A 14,341-nucleotide genomic window follows, 5' to 3' on the forward strand; every position below is an offset into this window, starting at 1 on the left:
GATCCTCTGAAGTAAATGTTAATTTCATTTCCAGTACAAAGGAGGACCCTGAACCTCCGAGAGATTTTTAAATTTCTTAAAATTGCCCCACATCACATAACCAAGAATGTGATAGTGTATCTAATTGCCAACTGGAGGGAATAAACAATGAAAATCTTTTTTTTACTAACTTTAAGAGCAAGTGAAATTTTTTAATGCCTGACCTTGCAATTCAATACTAGAAATATAAACCTACAAATTTGAAATTCTTCAAGATCCCAGGAGAAAATGTGCCCTAGATTACAGTACCCTTTGTATATGCATCCCTTCGACCACTGTTCAAGAGCTATTGCCCTCTCATTTGTGGCTCCTTGACATGTCTCTGACTTCCAGACACAGAAGAAGAAAAGATGTAAGGATTGGAAGTTTTTAAAAACTTTTTTGTATTTTTTGACTTTGATACAAACATCGGAAAGTGTGAAAAAAAATATAATACAGCGAGAAGTCTCCTTCCCACTCTGTCCTCTACCTGACCAGTTTCTAGACTTAACAGGTAACCGATGTCACCATTTTTTTAATGCATATACAACAAGCCAAAACAAATTTTCTTTTCTCCCTTCTTTTTTTTCAAAAAACACAAAGGGTAACATATCATACACACTTTTCTGCATCTTGCTTTTATCTCCTAAATGTTTATCCTGGAGATCTTTCCATATCCTATTGAATCATATTTTAATTATGTCCTTTTGTTTGTCAAGAATACTTTTTACTTGCTTTCATCATAGTTCAGTCTAGCACACAAGGCACTAGCACACAGGCAACCAGCAGTCCCTGAGAGCTACCTGAGACAACTGATGGTGACACCATATCACACACCAAAGACCTTGTATCTCTTCTCTCCATCTCATCCTCACTTTGATCTTTTCTCCAACTCGCCCAATTCTCCTCCTCCTCCTCCCTGTTCTTCTCCCATCTCACACATATCCTAACCCTGACAACTGTACATACAAACACCAAACATTACTGATACTGCTTAGTCATGGCTAGCAAGAAAAAGGCTGCGGACCCCTGATATAGAGAAAGGGGTAAATAACTCCATGGGAACTAATTAACAAGAGTGCCTTAGGGACTTCCCCGGTGGTCCAGAGGATAAGACTCCTCACTCCCAATGCAGGGGGCCCAGGTTCGATCCCTGGTCGGGGAACTAGATCCTGCAGGCATGCCACAACTAAGACCTGGCACAACCGAAATAAATAAATTTTTTTTTTTTTTTTTTTTTTTTTTAAAAGAGTGCCTTAAATTGAGGAGTTTTTGTTTGGAGTTATTTTTCCTTTGTTATTTATGTTTCTTTTTGTACTTTGATTCTTGAAAAGGGTGAGTATTGGTACTATTTTCTATAAGCCTGGGAAAAGAAATAAGCACATAATGAGGTCTGACGTTTAAGTAATGCCTTATAGAACTAGAGTTCATTCTGAAATAAGATAATCAGAAACAAAGTGTAAGAACTATAGAAAATAAATATTTTGGCTCCAAAGTATACATTTTAATTAGCCTACCTTTTTTTTTTTTGACTTAAAAATAAGCAGTTGCAATCTGAAAACACATCTCAGAAACATTTTAAAGGTATTCACAAATGAAAAAGAGAATAAAGTTCCCTCTCTCTTTTTTATTTTCCATCCTGCAAGTTCAATGTTATCCTTTTCCCATCCCCCCCCAAAAAAGTGCCTTTTTCCCCTGCCCAGATCACACTACAGTTTTTAAGGGTTTTTCTTACGTCATAAAAGGAGGAGGAAAATGTTAGCAAATAAAAAATTTGTTTAGACTCAGAAGAGGTGTTCCATTGAGCAAAGGGTTAAATTAAGGCAGTCACATAACTACATTCTTAAGTAGTTAACAGGTGGTAACACACAGTATGGAGTACTGACTTCACTCTGTATTCCTGTCATTCCAGAGGGCTTTGGTGCAACTTCAAGGGTTAGTGTAGAACTTGCCCAGGTTCAGAGATTTAGAGGTAAAATGTCATATATATAGATATATAGATATCTAATCTATATCTATAGATATATAGATCTTAAAAAGCAGGCCTCTATGTATCTAATCCATTAGTTAAAACTGTAAAATAAAAATCTAATATATTGATCCCCAGTTCCTTGGGTTTCTACGGAACTAGAACCTGTGGATATCCCCTTGCCTGCTTCCTAAAGACAACAAATGCCACCAGGTCGTGGCACTAAACACTCAATACCAAAGAGAAATATTCTTGTACAAGGTCCTCCAGTTCCTATAGGTTCAGGACTTCTGGCTGGGTTTCCCATGCAACCCCTCCAACTCTACAGGGAGACTGGCTAGAAGAACTGTGTCTCTCTGGCTTCCTTTATACTAATATAAGCACTCCTCATCCAACAATAGCAGCTGCAACATAAATGAAGATGAGAACTCAGTCTACATTTACCTAAAGATTTCCCACAATCCAAATATTTAGTTTACACAGACTGCATTAATATCTGATTTATTCACTGCATTAATTTGGAATTCCACAGGACAGATTACCAGACAACAATCTTAACTACACTAGTATTTAGCTCTGAAGGAAGCAACCTGTGCCACCCCATGAAGCTGGTGGGGGGCTTCCATCACTCCTTATCTTTCCCCATCCTTCCTCCCATTTTCCTCCCTACATGTATCTGAAGCTTTGTCCTCTGCTTAGTCCTAATGGAGACATATATGTACAAGAACTTGAAGTAGCCAAGAGACTGGAGAACCACCACATCACTGAAAGCTTTTTAATGTAAAGATCATCTGCCCACACTGTCCCCAAAGAGGTGCATCTTGTGAGATGAAACATGGCACAAAGTGCTACCTGTTGAGAAAAATGGTGTAAATTCGCATGCAAAGGACCAGGGAATAGCAGGAGAACTCTCCAACAGAGCTATACACATAAACGAACAGGTCTTAGAATGTTCTAACATACTAAATGAAGTTTCGGAGTAAATAAATGGCTAGTGACACATCTTTTGTAACACATGAATCAGCTACAGATTTGCAAGAGTGGGACACACCCTAGCACCTATGACACTAAAGTACCTGTTTGAAAGCGGACCTGGCTGTCTGAATTGCCAATCCATCCTACTGAGATTGGAACAGAATTTTACAACTATGTGGGTTGTCATAATTTAAAATTAAAAAATAAACACATCATTTTCATGGAAATTAATTTGAGAACTTCATTAACATTTTAACACCAATGATTAAGAACAGTAGCAATACAAAGTAAGGAGTAACTAATCAGTCCTAGGAAGCAAACACAACAGTTTTTTTGAGGGGAAAGGAATGTCAGGTAAGAGGGTTGACGAACTGCAAATTCAAGAACTAGAAAATCCTCAATTGTAAAGAAAAAGAAATAATATGAGGCCTTTAATTAAAAAAAATAATAAAACACATCTTACCTTAAGAAGCATCCAAATAGCATTCATAGTGTCAGGAATAGTTCAGACAATACTCAGAAATGAGCAAGAAGGGAGTCTTAGTAATCCCCCAGTCACCAAGTATGAGCAGGAAGGAAAATCTTTTGTTTCAAGAAGGTATCTGAAAGAGAGGACTTTCATTTAGATTAAAAATAATCAAGAATAAGCAAATAAAAAAGAATAAGCAAATAGTTTAAGCTATCTGGACAGAGATTTGAAGTACTGTTTGCCTCACCATCTTGAAAAGATGTAGAAAATACCATCCCCTTTGGAAAAGGACAAATGTGTGTGGTATAGGTATCTCCGTATGTATGTAGAAATATATTTTTCCATAAAATTGGATTAAATGTATAACACATATTTTAGATAATATAAAATTGCTTATCAAATAATTAGAAAGCCAAAACCATTTTCCCCAGATAGAAAAATGATTACCCAGGGTAATTCATAAACACTATTAAAAAATGATTTGTTAACTGATCACCTAAAAAAGCCCCTTGCGGGGACTTCCCTGGTGGCCCAGGGGTTAAGAGTCCACCTGCCAATGCAGGGGACATGGGTTTGAGCCCTAGTCCAGGAAGATCCCACATGCTGCGGAGCAACTAAGCCTGTGTGCCACAACTACTGAGCCTGTGCTCTAGAGCCCATGAGCCACAACTACTGAGCCTGCGTGCCACAACTACTGAAGCCTACACGCCTAGAGCCCGTGCTCCGCAACAAGAGAAGCCACCGCAATGAGAAGCCCGTGTACCACAACGAAGACCCAACACAGCCAAAAATAAGTAAATAAAATAAATTTTTTTAAAAAAGCCCCTTGCCACGTTTAGTTTTATTTAATAAATTAAAACCTCTCTGATCATTCTGATTGTCTTAAATTTTCTTGAGTTTAAGTTGCAGAGCCCATTCTACATGAAAAGTAAAATCCATTCTTGACTAAAGTGCTACAAACAAAAGACTCTTCTTTCCTAGAGATCTTTAAAAGCAAACCAAACAACTTAATTTTGAGGATGGGAGGGAGGCAAGTTTGTCTGGAGGTAGGAGGATGGATTAAATGACCTCTTGTAGGATCCTTGCCCACGTCCTGGGCCTGAATGAAAATTCCAGCTTAACCAGTTACTGCTTCGCTTAAAATGGAGGCTTGCCCGAGTAGGGACAAAAATAACAGCACCCACCTCTGTAAAATAAATTTCAAAAAATTCAAAGAATATACAGTACCCTCATTTTTAAGAAAAATTAAAAATAAAAACCTCTGGAGTGGATTTGTTCTTCCTATGCGTTTGTCACTTCGGCTTCAAAGACTTGGCATCACTTTCCTTACCGCTCGTCGGATTTTTTTTTGAGGGGGGGGAAGGTAGGGGGGAGTTTGACTCTTGACCCAAGTCTCGGGAGGGCTTAAGAGCCCCTCCATGATCCCCACCGCAAAAGCCAAGGGGCGAAGAGAAAGGGGAGAGCCCGAGTTCCCACCCCTCCCCCCACCCTGGACCCCAGTCCCAAACCTACCCCCCTTCCCACAGTCGGGCGACTCCTTCTGCCCCAAACCCATTGTTAGGGAGGGGGCGAAAGGGAGAGTGGGCTCATGGCAGGGGCGCCTGCGGCCGTTGCCCCAGCTCGCTTCAGGAGGGGGCGGCCCGAGGGATGCAGCTTCCCTTCCTCTCCGCGTCGGTCCGTCCCACCTCGGCTCGGCCTGGCGCCCCGGGCTCTGCTCGGCGCCCCCGGCCCCGGGCCCGGCCCAGCCCGCCCCCAGAGCAACAGGCCCCCAGCCCCTCTGCCCGCAACCTGGGGCCCAGGCCTGCGGGTGGGCGCGGGGCGGGGGTCCCTGTGCCCCACACACGCGTCCCCGCTCCCCCAGCCCAGCCGCTTCCAGGGCCCTCGGCGGCGCCCGCTCCCCGGGCCCGTCGGCCCCCCGCCTCCCCGCCGGGCCGCCCCCCCCCCCCGGGTTCCCGCGGTCGGGGCCGCCTACCCTTCCCCACCATCACCCCTACCGACTCGTGCCCCCACCCCCTCGGCCACCAGTACCAACGGCGGCTCCCCCAGCCCCGGACCTACCTGCACGGCTCAACCAAGCCTAGAAGTGGGGGCGGGGAATCTTCCGCCCTCCTATGTCTCTCATTGGCCCTTCAGGGGAACATCGGGAGCGCCATTGGCTGATGGAGGATGTCCGTCAGAGCGGTGGGGCGGGACAGAAGCGGAGAGGGATGCTGGTGCCTCGGCGTCTCTGTCTCTGGGTATCTCTCTGTCTCTGTCTCGGCTCCTGGAAATGAGAGACATTTGGATGAGAGGACTGGAAAGGGGCCTCAGGTGGAAGGAATAGAAATAGGAACCCTGGCAGAGCTTCCCACCAGTCTGCCACTCCGAACCCCCTACCTAAGTCCCCTTGAGATCCTCTTACCCATCACCCCCAACCCCGGCCCCTCACCCTTGTAGGTTCTTCATCCAGGAAGCGATGTGATGAAAACTCGAGGCCGGAAGGCCACAGAGGGAGATTTTATATAGGTATATAAAATATACACATACAAATACTTATATATAAAGTCAGCCAGATATAAGGTCACTAGGGCCTGGAGAGGGAAGGGCACACATCTCACAGGCAAGGAAGGACTTGAGATATAGCCAAAATAAGAAAGAATCAAAAATCACTCTAAGAGCTGAAAAGAGTGGTTTCTTCCTAGGAGGGGAGCTGAGACGACCGGGTGGGAGGAAGACTTACATTTCACTGTATATCCTTTTGTATCTTTTGATTTTAGTACCGTTCACAAAGATTCCCATTTTTTGAATTTAATTAGCTTAAATTTTAAAATAATTCTAAGGTTGCAAAACCAGGGGGACAGATAAGATGGTCGTCCAGGCAAAGCGGGACAACATGCAGATTTAGAGAGGAATTTTAGTTTTTAATATGTTCAGTTCCAGATACCAGTGGTAAACCAAGTAGAGGTGTCCCAGAGGCAAGTGGAGTTAGGAAATTTGGGAGAGGGTGGATAATCTGGACTAGAGGAGATTTGGAGTTCTCCGCCTAAATATGGTGATAAGTGACATGATAAACTCCCCATAGAAATGGAAAGAGACACCCACAGTAAGGTCAGGAGCATGAAAAGAAACAGAAAGAGGGTCAGTGAGACAAGAACAAGAGAGTGAAAAGGTATGAAAGTTAAGGGAGGAAGGGTCTCTGGAAAAATAAAATAATAAAACTATGAGAACCTCACAGGTCTTACGACTCACTTCAGAGACCCTCTTTAGCCTCATTCAATAAGAATGAAAACTTGCTGTACACCTGAAACTAACACAACATTGTAAATCAATTATACTTCAATTTTTAAAAAGCTTTTTAATTAAAAAACAAAAAGAATGAAAGCCAAGAGAATACTCAAAAAGCAGCGTTCTTAACTTTTTCATACATGCACCCTTCTCAGAATGTTTTTAAATGCGTGACAAATATACACAGAAATTCAAAGGAAACCAATTACATTAAAATACAATTTTCAAGATATTTTTTAAAGTGTAACATAGCAATATATGTGCTTTGTATTAAATCTATTAAATAATAAGATCTAGTGGCAGGCCTAATGACCACCATAATTTTGAGGTGGTAAATGAGTAAAAATAATATTTCAAGATACCCACAAATGTCATATAATAAGAAAATACCTGTGATTTCTATTGGTGACAAGATCACAGGTACTGCTAATACTACTTGGTTTGTTATCTCCATTCATAATTGAAGGAAATACTAATTTCCTGTTTTTAATTTTCTGTTAGACTTTTGCAAAAATACAGGCATATTACCTTCTCCTGATCCAAGTTCATGGATTTCCTAATCTATGGACCCCAGGTTAAGAAATCCTATCGGAAAGAAATCATTCTTCCCCTACCCACATAGAGATGTGACCCTGCTTCCCCCACCCCCATCTCTGTCTCTCTCTTACCCTTCCCCACTTGCTCCAAGCACCCTCTGGTCCCCAGTCCTGCCTGCAGATGTTTGACGGCTCTGTGACACTAAGAACAGGGGTGATGAATGAGGGTTGGAGGAAAGATATATATACACCTTATCTGTCTTCAAAGAAAAAAGAGAAAGCTCTGAGGTGTATTGCAGATCCGAAAAGATGAGGAAGAGGAGCCCAGGATGGGGTATCATTCACTACCAAGAGGGAAAAAAAATTATAAAAAGAAAACATCTTTATCAGTTAAGAAAGAATCTTTTCTCTGAGTTTATTAATATTGCTCAAATCAGCCCTAGAGAACATCTGCAATTCAGTATCTTATTTCATAAATCTGTAAAATTGGGCAAAAAATAGTAACTACCTCCTAGGGGTTTTGTGAGGATTAAATTAGTTAATACATATAATGGATTTAAAATAGTGCCTGACACAGGCTAAACACTCAGTTTTTAACTATCTTTATTATTATATTTGGCATGCTGCTTTCCGGCACATTCCATGAAAATTTCTGGTAAGATTATTTGTATTAATGACATATATAGTAGCAAATTGAGTGCTAAGAAGGTTAGCCCAGAACTCTTGCTTTTCATTTAAATGCTTCAAAATTAGAATACTCCATTTTTTCCAGGTACATTTTCATTCCTCTAGGGGGGAATAATATCAGTGTCTCTTTAAAGTGATTGTAAACTTGGAAAAAAATGTCTGGCTACTCATATTACAAAGGACTAATTTCCATAATGCTGTATATAAAGACCTCCTACAAATCAATAAATAAAGCCCAGCAATCCTTGTACACTGCTGGTGGGAGTGTAAACTGGTACAGCCACTTTGGAAATGACTTTGATATAATCCAATAAAAGTGAAGATATACATACTCTATCAGAGCAGTCCCACTACTACATATACATTATTAGGGAATGCAGAATTTCAAGTGTCAGGATGACTATACAAGAATATTCATAGCAGCGTTGTTCCTCAGTGACCCAGAAAGGAAACAGCCCAAATGTCTACCAAGCATAAATGGTTAAATTGTGATATATTTGTACAGTGAAAATTAATAAATGGTGGTTATATTCAACAACATGAATACCTTTTTGCAAAGGTAATATTGAACACAAAAGAAAACAAGATACAAAAAAATATATCTAGTATTATTCCATTTACATAGAGTTTAAAAGCAGGCAAAAGTAAACTATATTCTTTAGGGATGCGTAGATAGGAGGTAAAATAAGGAAAAAGAAGGAAATGAACACAATAAAAGTCAGGAGAGCCGGTCGGGGGCAGAAGGAGTTTTGTTTGATTGGGAGTAGGGGTTGTTCTTAGGGGCTGGCAGTGTTCTACTTTTGATCAAGTGACGGGTACACAAGTATTTGCTCTGTAACTATTTATTAAAATGTACCCCAAAATGTATATATTTTTTCTGTATGTATGTTATATTTCACAAAGAAAATATTTTTAAAAAAAATCTCTGTAGAAAAAAATGGACAAAAGATACGACAGAAATTTCACATAAAAGGAAAATAAGAATTGTTCTTAAACAAATGAAAAGATGCTAAACTTTACTAAAAGACGTGCATTTAAAACTCCACTGAGGGAATTCCCTGGCAGTCCAGTGGTTAGGACTCCGTGATTTCACTGCTGAGGGTGAGGGTTCGATCCCTGGTCAGGAAACTAAGATCACATGAGGCATGACCAAAAAAAACGGAAAAACAAAAAAAACTCCACTGAGATACTAACAGGTCATGAAGATAACGCTTGCTAACACATTGTGTTGGCAATGGAGAAGGGAATAGCCATTTTTTGCATCACTGGTGAAAATATAAGTTGTTCCAACATCTATGGAGGGCAATTAGGTAATAGCCATCAAAATTATAAATGCAAATAACCTTTAATTCAGCAATTCCATCCCTAGGGATTTATTCATTCATTCCCCAAATATTTATTTAGCACCAACTATGTGGCAGGCACTGTTTTATGCTCTAGAATTTATCATATATTCTATGAAAAGTCTGGGAACATGGGCTTGTTTATTATTACCATAGAGTTGCTCACAAGAAAGAAGGCTTGAATCTCAACCAGAGAATACAATTAAGATTATATCAGAGCACATTAAATAAAATGAAAAAAGTGTAATAAATGTTTCCCTACTTACAAATCTTTAGATAATCTGTGTATACACGGCTATTGGTTTGTTTTTGAAACATTGTAAACGATGAGGAGAATAAAATTTAAATGCACTTCGTTACAGGAGTGGTTAAATAAATTATGATTTGCATCCTGCTCTGTCACCAGGGCTGTCTTCATGGGCATGTGAGCTATGCAGTCACACAGGGTCCCACACTCAGAAGGGCCTCATGATTTGCTGTTGCCTCTTGAAGCAGAGGAGCTATGAACAAATTGGGTGTCACCATTCCTTGCCACCTCATTCGCAAATAGCATCTGTGATGTTCCATGAGCACAGAATTCTGGTGGACTCGTGATACGTGGGAAATTCAGCAAATTTGTACAAGGTAAGTGTGTTACATGTATGACTGACTAAGCATTGAGAGGCCATGCTTTCCTTTTGAACTAGAACTTGCTCTGAAGCCAGAAAGAAGACAGTTTTCTAAGAAACATGGAAGACCAAAGAGCCATATCATATCATTTCTTACTTGCGTTACTTCTCCGTGTTAGCCAATCACTTATGCTGAAAATGATGACATAGAAGGCGACAAGGCAACCCAGAGTTCCTTTTCCTTTCAGTCCTTCCTTGCTTATCAGGAAGCTGAAAGTAAAGTGTTGGTAGAATGTGCACATATCAAGAAATGAAATCAAAACATTTGAGTTCATTTATGCAGAGTTCCCATTGTTCTGGTAAGAATAAAATAGACCTGCGAGTACAAGTTACAAAATACAAATTGTATAATTTCGGTGATTCAACATAGGAGTTAAATGCTCTTTAAAACTGGCATTGCACAATATAAAGAAGGATGGTAAATTTCATAATAACGATTTAAATTTAAAATTTTTCTTTACTTAGATGACATTGAATAGCAAATAAAAAGCACCATGGTGAGACAAGTTAGAGACCATGAAAGAATGGAAAAAGCTTTATATTTTAGTGCCTTTAATGGTACTTTCCCCCTGCTTTTTGAATAAGGGACCCACATTTTCACTTTGCACTGAGCCCCTCAAATTAGATAGCTTGTCCTGTTCGTCACTTATGAATTTTGTGACATTGGGCAAGTTATTTAAACACTCACCTCTGCAAAGTGGGAAGAACAATCATACCTATCTAATAGTATTGCTGAGAGGATTAAATATGCTAATAAGTAAAACTCTTAAAGTTTAGCTATTTTATATTTAATATTATTATCATTATAGCTGTGTTGCTATTATCAAATAGACCACAGAAGAGTATCCAGTCTTAAAAAAGAAAGAGGAAGTCTTTCTTTTACTACATGTACTGCTAGAGAGTGATCTCCAAAATATATTAAGTGAAAAAACAAAAAAAGGTGTCAAACAATGTTTTTGACATGCTTCCATTTGTGTAAGGAAGGAGACAAAAAAAAATGTCTTACATATGTACTTGCATACACTTAAAACATGTTTCTGGGAGAGGTCACAATTAAATAACACTGGTTGCTTTCAGGGAGGGGAACCGAGCAGCTGGAAGATGAGGTGAGAGGGGAATTTTTCTCTCTTCAAACTTTTGAACCATGTCAAAGTATCACTTATCAAAAAATAAATTAAACATTTTAAACATCTTCTATATTTTATTTTACACAATGCACTGCCAGGCACAGAAGCCTAAATAAATAACTGTTGGCTAAAATATTTCTTTAGAATTTAAAATGGGGGCTTCCCTGGTGGGGCAGTGGTTAAGAATCCGCCTGCCAATGCAGGGGACACGGGTTCAAGCCCTGGTCCAGGAAGATCCCACATGCCGCGGAGCAACTAAGCCCGTGCGCCACAACTACTGAGCCTGCGCTCTAGAGCCCGCGAGCCACAACTACTGAGCCTGCGCGCCACAACAACTGAAGCCCGCGCACCTAGAGCCCGTGCTCCGCAGCAAGGGAAGCCACCGCGATGAGAAGCCCGCGCACCGCAATGAAGAGTAGCCCCCACTCTCCGCAACTAGAGAAAGCCCGCACGCAGCAACGAAGACCCAACACAGCCAAAAATAAATATAAATAAAATAAATAAATTGAAAAATATATATTTTAAAAAATTTTTAAAGGGGTAAGATCAGTTATAAGCTCTTTTTTCTCAGTCAGACACAAAGGCGTCTGATGTGACATTCCAAAGTAAAGACAGTAACTACAGTATCTAAAGTAAACTTGTACTTTTCATCCTTGTTTGTCCATGCATAGAACCCTGTGTGACACTTTACAGAGAAACTAGAGAAAATCTTGGTGATTAGACAGACCAGGCGAGGTTAAGGAGCTTGTGCTAGTCCCAGATGGGCTTGGTTGGTGATAGATTGGGGTGCTTTCCACCTACCAGGTGCTGTACTGGAGGGGCAGCAGTGAAGAGGAAAACCAAATTTCATTTTCACCAAGTAATTACGATACACTGTGATGAGAGTTAGGGTAATGGAGGTTCCTGTGACCATGGGTGCACATATTAGGGAGACAAGCAAATTCTGTCCCTCAGTTTTATTTCCCCAACAACTGCATTGAGATCCTATAATAACAGCTCATGTGTTCTAGTCAAAGATGATACACCAAACCATTATACAAAAGCCATGTTCCTTAAGTTTGGGTGATCCGTTCACCCGCACCTATGGGCCTCATTGTGCACAATTGATCTGTGAAGATCAGGGGTGAGGATGTAATTTGGGGCCATGTGACTCATGAACAGGAAGTACCAATAACAGTGGTTTTACCGTGTAGGATCTTAGGCAAATATTTAATGACTTGATTTCTCAGTTTTCTCAAAATAATACCTACCTCCTAGGGTTGTTGTCAATATTAACACAGGTAAAGCCTTGCACAGAGTAGATGCTCAGTAAAGGTGGCCTGATGCTATTGCTGTTACTGTTCAGTCCTTAGGACTCTGGCCTTCTGGCTTAAAATATGAGAAGAGATGAGATCCTGAGTTGTATGCACTACTCTCACATCCTTTCACTTGTGTTGATTTTCCTTCACAGTATCACATATTTACCACTTCCTTTCCTTCCCACTGTCATCAGCTTAGTTAAGAGATCACTGGATGGTGATATTCAGTAGGACTGGAGTAAAATGCAAGTAGGTATATGTTGACTCTATTTATTCCTAAGTAATAGCACAAGACACTGGGCTGTCCCTCATGAACCCCAGCAGCTGGTTGCTGACTGCTGTTAGCAATTAGGTTTCTGTACATCTAAATCTCTATAGTCATTAAGAAAATAGTTATTGAGCACCTGCCAAGGTGCTAAAGATGCAATGATGATTAAGATGGTGTCCCTGCCTTCAAAGTTTACATGGAAGTGGGGAAGACAGACAAAAACAGACAAAAGCCTTACAATGGAATAAATGCTGAGATAGAGGGAAGCACGGGCGTGAGGTGGGCAAGCAGGGAACAGAGGGAACAGCATGTGCAAAGCCCAGAAGGTGAGAGATAGCAACCACTTTCCAGAAACTGATAGTTCAGTATGGCTGAAGCATGGCGTTCAAGAAAGAAAATTAATTAATCTGGAATAGTGGTCTCAAACTTCAATATGCATTGAAACCACCCTTGTTAAAAGAGCCTCCTGGGCTCCATCCCTGGAGATTCTGATTTAGTGGGTAGGAGTGAGGTCTGCTGACCAGAGTGGCCAGTCTGAGGGCCACATTCTGAGAACCACTGATCTAGAGAAGATGAGGGGTAGGATCAACCTGCAGAGAGCCTTGAATATTATGCTGAGAGGTGTATGCTTCACACTTGGGGGCATGGAGAACTTTTTTAAAAAATTTATTTTATTGACGTATAGTTGATTTACAATGTTGTGTTAGTTTCTGCTGTACAGCAAAGTGATTCAGTTATGCATATATATATTCTTTTTCAAAAATATGGAACGCTTTGCGAATTTGTGTGTCATCCTTGCATAGGGGCCTGCAGGGAGAGCTTTTGAGGAGTTTAAGCCTTCAAGAAATACAGTCACATTTGCTTTTTAGAAAAATCACTCTGGATGCAATATGAAAAATTGTTCAGAGAGGATAAGACTGGAGTCCAGGAAAGCAGTTAGGAGGCTGCTGCAGAACCCAGTTGAGAAATCACAAGGACCTGAAATAAGACAATTTGACCTGGGTTATCATTTGACCTGGGTGGCAGCAGCTAATCCATTTGCCTTTAAATGTTTTTGGCTAATGTCTCCTAGGTAGCAGCTTCCACTTTGGGAGAGTTCTGAGTTAGGGAAATAAAGGCAAGCCCTTTGAGCTAGTCCTTCAGGGAGCCACTGGGCAATCAAAACAAACAACCAAGTAGAGTTATACATGTAGTAAACAATCTTATAGTTACCAGGGGGGAAGGGGGGGAGGAATAATTTGGGAGATTGGGATTGACATATACACACTACTATATATAAAATAGATAACTAATAAGGACCTACTGTATAGCACAGGGAACTCTACTCAATACTCTGTAATGGCCTGTATGGGAAAAGAATCTAAAAAAGGAGTGAATATAGGTATATGTATAACTGATTCCCTTTGCTGTACAGCAGAAACTAACACAACATTTTAAATCAGTTATACTCCAATAAAAAACAAACAAACAAACAAGTACAGTTCTTTGAGAATAAGGTCCATTCTTCTTCCTTTGGTACTAGGAGTCTATAGTACCAAATGGGAATGCAAGCCGTTGTCTTCTAGATCAACGCTGAGCTGGAGAGAGAAAAATGGGGCTAGACTAAGTTAAAATACCACAAAACTCTCTTGCCAAGATCCAACTGTTTTTTTCTTGATTACTCATTCCCTGGGTTGCTGTAAACTTTTGATTCGTTTTCAGAGTCCCAGCGAGGTTGAT

General features: G+C 40.4%; 1 protein-coding gene across 2 annotated transcripts in view; it reads right to left on the bottom strand.

Annotated features, from left to right (window-relative positions):
* KANSL1 (KAT8 regulatory NSL complex subunit 1) overlaps window positions 1-5,529 on the bottom strand; it is a 187,607-nt gene extending 182,078 nt beyond the window's left edge. The window contains exons 1-2 of one of the 2 annotated variants that reach the window (XM_057536028.1): window positions 5,490-5,529; window positions 3,426-3,564 (exon numbers count right to left, since the gene is read on the bottom strand). The gene's annotated coding sequence lies outside the window, so the exon portion shown is untranslated. Of the gene's footprint in view, window positions 1-3,425; window positions 3,565-4,690; window positions 4,769-5,489 lie in introns of those variants that run through there. The other variant, XM_007175818.3, reaches the window with a different exon arrangement.
* Between the last annotated feature and the right edge of the window lie 8,812 nt (window positions 5,530-14,341).

This window comes from Balaenoptera acutorostrata, chromosome 20 (genome assembly GCF_949987535.1).
Source record: "Balaenoptera acutorostrata chromosome 20, mBalAcu1.1, whole genome shotgun sequence".
Taxonomy (NCBI): Eukaryota; Metazoa; Chordata; class Mammalia; order Artiodactyla; family Balaenopteridae; genus Balaenoptera; species Balaenoptera acutorostrata.